The 10,158-nt window shown below is 40.4% G+C and overlaps 1 pseudogene; it reads right to left on the bottom strand.

Annotated features, from left to right (window-relative positions):
• Nucleotides 1–245: 245 nt before the first annotated feature.
• Nucleotides 246–9,575, bottom strand: LOC118825957 (annotated as a pseudogene).
• Nucleotides 9,576–10,158: the final 583 nt, after the last annotated feature.

Genomic DNA, 10,158 nt, shown 5'->3' on the forward strand with positions numbered 1-10,158 from the left:
CTGATCAGCTCTCAGCTTCATTATTAGAGTGAGACGAAGGAGAAAAAGTGAGATGTGTTGCTTTTCCACCGTTTACAGGCTTTAACTTCTGTTTGGCGCTGCTGCCATGGTAACGCTGAATGATGGCGCAGGCGCAGTGGAACAAAAGCACATGAATTCTGATCTGAGCGTCACATTAAGGTCACATGGCCACGAATCGGATAGGTATCCGATCTAGGACCATATGAAAGTGGCCCACACAGTGGCCCACACAGCCCTGAAAACATCCAATCTGAGTCATATTAGGGGAAAAATTGGATTTGTGCCACTTCAACCTGGTAATGTGGACATAGTTCTTCTCAGATATTTAATATATTTCAGTTTTAGTATTTTCTTTTTTTTATTTTTACTTTGTTTTCACTGCACTGTTTTTAGTGTGTATATGATGCTGCCCTGCTGTAGAGTGATTAGCCTCACCACAAGCATTTCTGTGCATGAATGTCCTGACTTGCTGTGCACATGACAAATAAACTTATAACTTGAACTTGAGCGTCCGACTGGGTCGTTTTTTTACAGTGGTCACTTATTTACACATAGAAAATCAACAAAACTTTATTTGAGGGGTGCCTAAACTTTTGCACACGACTGAATGCATCAGTGACAACAATGGTTTGTTTGAGAAATTTGACTGATTTGAAAACTGAACGCCATTTCTTATCATCTCGGGGTTGTTTATTTAGGTTCACAAGCTGATTTTAGCTGTTGGTGGTGCTTATTGTTCAGGAATTACACATTTTATTCATTCAGCTGATTCTCAGAACGTCTTAATCTGTATTAGGCTGGATGGAACAGTTTCACTGTTGATCCTAAATAAAGTCCGAACCCAACGTAAAGTGGCTGAGTGAATGTGGTCTGGACTCTGTGGAGGAGGGTCATCGTATCGGAGACGCTGTAAAAGGACAGAGTTCCTGCCCTGTGATCCACATAAACCCCTATTCTAGAAGAGCTGGACACTGCACGGAGTTTAACCTCCTTGTTTTTGTGTGAGAATGTGAAACTGGAAGGAGAACACATCAGTCTCCACGACTGATCATTGGAACCGAAGAAGCACTCGTTACCTTTTCCCTTCCTGCGATGCTTTTATAGGACACAGCTATAAAAACCCCGTAACTCCCGCTCCACTCAACCTCCCAGATAGCAGCGTCCACTCACGTCCTCTCTGCACAGCACTTGGTAAAAATAGTCAAATCTCTGTGGATGGTCAGGATAGGGCTGGACACTGTTATGGCAGGTCACCACAGTGTTCCCCTCAGACAGACGGAGGTGTTCATTTGCTGTTTTTGGATCCAGTGTGAGCTCACAGGAGTCTGATGGAGATAAACACACATCATCTGCAGTTAAGAAAGGAAATCTCCATTTTATACATCTCAACCAGCCTGGATAGGACGTCTGTCCAGCCGCCCAGACTTCGACCTGCCATTGTTCTCTGTGGAAACGAGTATGAAGGTTTCTGTCTGCACTGCCACCCTCCCGAAACCACTGACTGTCACGCTGGCAGAAAGTCTGTTGCAGGCAACTCACAACATGCAACTAGTTGCATGAAACTTGCACTGTGCGAAATCGGCCTTAGAGTTCATGATTGTGGCAAACAAGTATGTTATTGATCAGACGTTTATGCAACCAAAGAGACAATTTGTGAACAAATGCCTTTAATAAATTACAGTACATTCATGTAATTATGATATTCCGTGTTTTTATAACCCCTTTTCCAAAAAAGTTGAGACGCTGTGCAAACTGTAAATAAAAACAATGTGCAAATCATTTAAACCCTATATTTAACTGAAAATGGCACAAAGACAACATATCAAATATTGAAACTGAGAAATTTTATTGCTTTTTGAAAAATATTTGCCCATTTTGAATTTGATTCCAACAACATGTTCCAAAAAAATTGGGACGGGGGCCTGAGCTCATTTAAAATAGACTGAGGTGAAGTGGAAAAGTGTCCTGTAGTCTGACGAATCAACATTTGAAATTCTTTTTGGAAATCATGGACACTGTGTCCTCCGGGCTAAAGACCACTCAGCTTGTTATCAGTGCACAGTTCAAAAGCCAGTATTCATGATGGTATAGGGGTGCATTAATGCACATGACATGGGTGACGTGCACATCTGTGAAGGCACCATTAATGCTGAACGACATATACATGTTTTGGCAACATACACTGCCGTCCAGACGACGTCTTTTTCAGGGAGAGCCTTGATTATTTCAGCAAGACAATGTCAAACCACATTCTGCATGTATTACAGCAGCATTGCTCCGTATTAAGAGTCCGGATGCTAAACTGGCCTGCCTGCAGTCCAGACCTGTCACCACTGAAAACATTTGGCACATTATGAAATGAAAAATATGGCAAAGGAGACCCTGAACTGATGAGCAGCTGAAATCCTGTATCAAACAAGAATGTGAAACATTTCACTTTCAAAACTACAGCAGTGTCTCCTCAGTTCACAAACACTTACAGAGTGTTGTTAAATGAATAGGTGGTGAAACACAGTGGTAAACAGGCCCACGTCCCAACTTTTTTGGAACGTGTTGTTGGCATCAAATTCAAAATGGGCATATATTTTTCAAAAAACAATAAAATTTCAACATTTGATATGTCATCAAATGTTTACATGATTTGCCCATCATTGAATTTTGTTTTTATTTGCATTTTGCACAGCGTCCCAACTTTTTTGGAAACAGGGTTGTGAATGGAGCCGTCAAGACCTCAGTTTTCCAAACTTTTGCCCTCAGTTGCAGTTGTGGAATAACCGAATGCTGATCTAGGATTTTTTTTTGGGTGGGGGGAAAAGTGGGAGCTGAATGCTCATAGTTAAAGTCTAGGCACAACTGTTCATGTACAACAAGACCCAACCTCAATGAAAACACAATGGGCCCTTTTTCACCAACTGTTCTTAAGAAGAAACTTCTTCTTAAAGCCCACGTACGCAGTTTTCACAAAGATTCTGACCTTCACCAGTGTTTTCTTATTTGGGGTTTGTTCTTAGGTAAGAACAGAATCTACACAGTCAAGAGAACAAAGGTGAGAACAGTTCTGAGGTTGAAGAAGACGTCATGAATCTGACGTGGACTTTTTTGGTAGGACCTTTCTCAAGAACACATTTAAGAACAAACTTAGGAAGATATCGGCGAATGAGGCCCAATATTAAAAACTTTGTAAGTTCAAAATGCTTTTGGCTACATAATGCCATCAGTCACGTTCCACCACCTTGATGCCTGGAACTACATTATTACAATACGTAAACACAGAATTATACTGAAATCACATTTCTTCAGTCAAAACAGTAAGAGCCACTGCCATATCAAGCAAATTGGATGTTAGAAAAAATGCATTATCCTTATGTAAACATGGTGCGTTCTGCTTTCAGCTGTATTTTCATTAAACAGAATGAAGGGGAAATGCAATAGAACTGTGTTGATAAGTGTATCACCCATGAATGTCCAGACTGTTTTTACTTTTTATTATATTTTACAAAATATTTCTGTGACTGACAGCCAGTATAGGTGCAGACTAGAGACAAATCACATTATATTCATTAACAGGATGAAATACTCACATTGTAGGAACTCTTCTCTGTCGCCTGGTTCAGGAAGAGAAATTAACTGGACTTCCTTCACTATGAAAACACAGATTAGCATAGTTAATATACAGTTAATCATATAATAAGGCTACATAACCTCTTCTTTTTCAGGGACATTTCTTAAACCTTAGGCTCTTTCTAGTGGCCACTCATTGGTCATTTCTCTGGCTAAATGGAAATCGACTCAAATATGCTTAATTTATGTTATTTATTTATTCTTTCTCCGTAATTATCTTACCAGATTAAATACAACACTCTTCCCTCTCTCTGTGAGAAATGTCATAACCAAATGTGTGTTGAGCTGTTAGTGAGCAATGATGGTAGAAGGTGGGGGCAGTGAGAACCGCCTGCTGTGAAAGTAAAATGGCCTTGTCGAGATAAATCAGACTACAGCTTTCTTCATATCAAACAGTCCTATAACTGACACAATAAAAACACACACTAGGTCAGAGAAAACAATCTGTAATGTAACTGTCATACCTGTGTTTGATGTAATGACGTGCTTGTTACAGAGCTCCTCCAGTTTGTCCCTCAGCTGACGCACAAACTTTGCTACCTCCTCAAATGAGAGGACAGGACTGATGGTGGTTATGTCTGCAAATCCAAATCCAGGAGGTGCTGAGAGAGACTGGACATTCTGCACAGATTAGAAAGAAACTAAATAGAATCTAATCACAACTAAATCACTCAAATAAACAGTAATAGCCCATGAGGAGATACTGGCTCACAGTGTAGAAACACTCAAAAGCCTAACTGACTATACAAAAGCTATTATTACAGCATGCCTTTAATCTCAGCTAATCTGCTACTCAATCGGGGAAGAAGAAGCTGGAACCCTTCCATCTAGTTATACAGACCGGCTTCAGTTTGCTCCAAATCATACGTTTGTATAGTTGATCCAATGTTTTATAGAGATTCTATAAGAGAAAGTCAGACTATGAACTCATATTTCAGCCTCAGCTATATACCTTAAGTTAAATGAGAGGCTTGTTTAAGAAGCCCAAATTAACAGTACTAATGAAGGTTCCACTGAAACCGTATTAGTTGAAGTAATAAATTATCTGATGCTTCGAAACACGTCATTCAACCATCATTTATGGGAGTGAATGTTCATTTGTTCTGTTCAAATGTTCAATTTTCTGCACAAAATGAAGGTATGGTGTCCCACAAAGCTCTGTTTTAGGACCGCTGCTGTTTCCTTTACACATGTTGCTACTGGATGCAGTTGCATGATTTTACTTCATCCAAAGGCCACAAAAAGCAGGTTGGACTGGAAGAACACTCATGTTCTAGAGTATCTTCACGCCTGAGCTCTTTTCTGGTTCTAATGTTTTTAGTGAATTTGTTATAGTCAGCCCTGCCTACACTCTTAAATGGTTCTATATAAACCGTAAACACTCAAAGAACCCTTTGCACGATTAAAGGGTTCCTTTCATGGCAAAAGGGTTCTTCAAGGTGATGAAGAAAGTGCTGCAGAATGTTCTATATAGAACCTTTTTGAAAAGGGTTCTATATAGCACCAAAACGGGTTCTTCTAGTATTAGAATGTCAAGCTTGTAACAATAGAAGAACCTTTTTTGGTGCTATGTTGAACCCTTTTCAGAAAAGTTCTATATAGAACCATCTGCACCAAAGTTTTTACAAACTTCTATAACCTAAGAATAGCTCAACCGGTTTGCATTGAGGTCCCTGTAGTTACTGAATAATAAGCCTTAGTATGTAATAAGCTTGGGGTTTTAGGGGTTAAACATACAAAAGGGTTCTATGAACACTAAAGAACCCTTGAAGAACCATCGTTTTTAAGAGTGTAGCTCTCTGTTTAAACCACCATCATATTTCGCCTTGTGTTTTGTCTTCATTTTATCGTGTGGAGTCCAGACTGAAACACCCCTTATAACTTCAGCGTGAATGGGCGGAGCTAAACTGCTGTGGGCTGAATAGGTAGCTGAATATGTAACTGTGTTGGTTTTGTCTTCATGGGATCTTACAGATTTTTTCCTGCCCCAGTTGCTTTTTTTTGGTGTTAAAAATTTTAATCTGGATTTATATAATGCTGATTTGTGACAGTGTCTATAGGAAAACATGCAACACACATCAAATTTAACTGAATTGAATAAACTGGGGTAAGAATTAAGATGTGGCAGAGAATGATACCAGTGAAGAATCCTGAATGTGAATAAAGAGTGAATGTAGTTATCAAACTACTAATCTAAATACAATCAAAATCTAATCAGGCTGTTTTTCTGAATCTCAGTGTCCTGGGTGTCACAGTGCCTCACCTGGAGGAAATGGATGTGATCTTCTGAGTGTGAAAGCTGCTCCAGCTCAGCGTCTCTCCTCCTCAGCTCAGTGATCTCCTGCTCCAGTCGCCTCAGGATTCCTTCAGCTCGACTCACCGCAGCTTCCTCCTGAGCTCTGATCAGCTCTGTGACCTCAGAGCGTTTCCTCTCAATGGAGCTGATCAGCTCAGCGAAGATCCTGTCACTGTCCTGCACTGCGGCCTGAGCAGAGCGCTGTTAGTGGACGCAGAGAGCAGAGGGGGGTCGATAAGAATTGGACTCCAGAGACAGCAGACAGAGAATCCACATGAATGAACAATGCGTTAGATAACCAAAGGAGCCACACTTCACATGAAATTAAAGATCTTTTTGTCATTTTGAATTGAGTTGATGGCCCGATCAGTCACTTTTGATGGGTGTTATGAAATAATGAGCAATTGTCAGTGTTTGAATGTGTGGCTTGTCACTGGCTCCTTCGAGGCTTACTAAAGGACAGTCCTGACTGATCCTGAAACACATGTTCTAGAAATCTAAATTTGTTCTTCTCCTCCATTCCAAACTGACCTTGTGAGACACCACAGTCTTCCTCAGCTCCTGAAGCTCCTTCTCTCTCTCCTGGATCCTCTCCCGGTATTTCCTCTGTACCTCCACCAACTGCCTCTAGAATAAATAAATAAATAAATAAATAATCACATACGATAGATAGATAGATAGATAGATAGATAGATAGATAGATAGATAGCATGTGCACGTGACCAGGGGTGCCCAAAGTTTTGCATATGTCCCTTTAAGACTGATATATGTAAATGAGTTCTGTTCTGATTGGCTGCCCTGTGTTGTAAGCAGTTCAGGCTGGAAGCCCCCTTTATGACTTATGAACCTTTAAATGGTTCTTGTCTATGATGGAAACCCTGCTGTAAATGGTTCTATATTGCAGTAATAAGGGTTCCACTATTGTTACAAGTCAACATTTATTGGTACTATATATATATATATATATTTATATATTCTGACTATATATATATATATATATATATATATATGTCTGTTGTCGGAAGAAAACCTGTTTTTCAGTTTTTGACATAATTTGAAAATGCCAGCTGTCCATTACATTGTGTGTAAATTTCATGATGAATGGACCAAAAGAAACGGTCCAAAATAGCTTGGGAAAAAGTCTGGTTCCACTGACTTACATTAAAAGTAAAGTAGGTTTTTTCCTTCTCCTGTAAAGTTACCATTTTATCATTTTAGAGATATGAGGTTTTCTTCCAACAACAGCCACATAAGTTTCTACATATATGTATATATATATATATATATATATATATATGTATACATATATATATATATATGTATACATATATATAAAACCACGTTTGTTAAGGGTGTAGCGTACAGAGAGCTTTAGTCCTGTTGTATGTTGTGTAGTGCCACCCAGTTTATTCTCTGTTCTTATTTAAGCCACTGAATGTGTGATTTATTCACTGCTACTAAACTTTCGTTCTTACTAAATGAAACCTGCTATCATCAGGCAGGTAAGGCTGCGAGGGTGGGGTGCTGTTATCTTTGGGATTATCTCTTCTCTTGGATTTGAATAGGGGAGGGAGACGGGGGAGAATATTTGCATTCTTTCTTTTGTTTCCATTTCTCTTTTAGTTTCGTTTCATTTGGTTATTTCGTCCTCCTTCCTTTCATCCTCCTTCCGAAGTCTCCTGACCAACACTCCTAAAGTTTACTATTGTTTATCACATTGATAACTTTTGTTATTTCATTCTGAATGCTAATAAATGAAACAATGTAAATTTAAATATTATAAACTAGACACCAAAAAGGCATTTTTAGACGTATTATTCAATGCGGGACTTTATCAAAGGGCCCGTATCATGGAAAACCACATTTTTTCACTTTTCGGGGACAAAAGAATTTGAAGTAATATGACTCCAGTATGGTCCAGTATGACTATATATTTACATACACCCACCCATTCAGCCTATAGCAGTTTAGCCCCGCCCACTCACACTGAAGTTATAAAGAGTGTTTCAGCCCTGATTGCAAGATACATTTTATTACAGCTTCATTCTTAATGCCATACATTTTTTCATACTTCGTTTAGAATCACGTACAGCTCCGCTAATCATTCTGGGCACATCTTAAATGTTTTTTGGCTTTGCGGCTTCCTAGTAATTAAACCTGAAGGTGAAGGTGCGCAAGGCTAATTCGTCTAGATCAGAATGACTTTATACAATTTCAGCAACAAAATTGCTTTTTTTATTGAAAGTACTGAAAGTTTATGGCTTAGTCTGCACTTCAAAAGGCGAGGCTTACAGCAGAGTGAATGGGCGGAGTTCATTACTCTGACGTAGCAACAAGCTGCTTGTTAAGGAGCTATAATTTGGTGAAGGAACTGCGAACATTAAAACATATTAAACGCCGCGTTCACGGCCCAGTTTATTAATTTATCACTTTATTTATTTAACTGTTGTATAAAAGCAACAGAACACTCGAGGAGTGTGTTATTGCAAATAACATCATGGCTGTGATGATTTACAGCACTCGTTATTTTGCGATAACACACTCCCTCTCATGTTCTATTGCTTAATTAGAATTTATTTATCAAAAAAGCTCAAACCTGCTGCATCCAAAAATGTGTACTACCATACTAGACAGTATGTCAAAAATAAGACAACCTCCAATAGAAGTCCATTCATTAGTGCTGTATATGGGGTACAGTAGTTTAGTGGTTTTGGATGCAGCTATAAAAAGTGCTTCTGGTAGGAAAATAAACATACAAATATCGACGGCGCTCCATGTAGTGGGCTCCAAAACGTAAAAACAAGTGGATACTCTTCATTTAGTTAAAAAGCCTTTGGCTACGGATACAAAATCTTCCAATGTGTTTTGGCCTGAGCCTTCATGAAGGAGGTGACTGATATAGGCTTACGCCGAAACACACGTCTTCTTGAATGAAGTGTAGTGAAGTGTGCAAAATTTCTAAAGTGAATGAAAACATTGTAACATGTTCTTACCTGCTTCTCAGCTCTTTCTGCTGTAATTCGTACTGTATGATGCCCTCTGTGCTCATCCATGGTGCACAGCATGCAGATGCACTGCTGGTCAGTGCGACAGTAAACCTCCAGCAGCTTCTCATGCTGAGAGCAGATCTGCTCCTGGAGTCGTCTGGAAGCTCCAACCAGCTTGTGCTTCTTAAAGGCAGGAGATTCATAGTGAGGCTGCAGGTGAGTTTCACAGTAAGAGGCCAGACACACCAGACAGGACCTGACGGCTTTGTGTTTCTGTCCAGCGCAGAAATCACACTCCACATCTTCAGCAGGAGGAGCAGCGACAGATTTGAGAGCCGTCGTTATCTTCAGCTTCTCCATCATTTCAGCAATCATCACGTTCTTGTGTAGAACAGGTCTCAGGGGTGAAGGAGTGTCTGCACTGAGGGCAGCTGTAGGTTCCCTTCTGATCCTCCTGATCCCAGCAGCCTGTAATACAGTCCAGACAGAAACTGTGTCCACAGGCAGTAGTGACTGGATTATTCAGCACATCCAGACAGACTGGACAGCTGAACTGGTCCTGGTCCAGTGAACTGATACCGGACATTTTCACGCAGTTAGACACAGTGATAGAGTCAGTACAGCAGCAGTGCCAGCATGAAGTGAAATGAAGTTTCATTTTCTCTGAATTGAAGAGGACAGACCTGTTTCCTGGGTCTGTTTACGAGAGCTGTGTGCAAAACAGGTGTGTCTGACTAACGTCACTCATTTGCATTTAACCATTTATTTACTATGCTGTGAAAAGTATTTGCCCCCACCTCACACCGATCAGGCCTAACATTATGACCACCTCCTTGTTTCTATGCTCATTGTCCATTTTATCAGCTCCACTTACTGTATAGCAGCACTGCTGTGTCTGATCCACTCAGACCAGCGCAGCACACACTAACACACCACCACCACATCAGTGTTACTGCAGTGCTGAGAATGATCCACCACCCAAATAGTACCTGCTCTGTGAGGGTCCATGGGGGTCCTGACCACTGAAGAACAGCCTGAAAGGGGGCTAACAAAGTATGCAGAGGTGGCTGTGCGTAGTGGCCATGCGGAGAGGCTATCAGGAGGCGTTAGGCTCCCGGTAAGAAGACAAAGGACACACACTGTTGCTGTTGTGTGATTATTATGAGTGTAGATGTGTTACGTGTGCTGCTCTGCGCTGGGCAGTGTGGTGCGGTAGCTGGTGTCAGTGTTAGT

Source organism: Colossoma macropomum, unplaced genomic scaffold (assembly GCF_904425465.1).
Source record: "Colossoma macropomum unplaced genomic scaffold, Colossoma_macropomum, whole genome shotgun sequence".
NCBI classification, from domain to species: domain Eukaryota; kingdom Metazoa; phylum Chordata; class Actinopteri; order Characiformes; family Serrasalmidae; genus Colossoma; species Colossoma macropomum.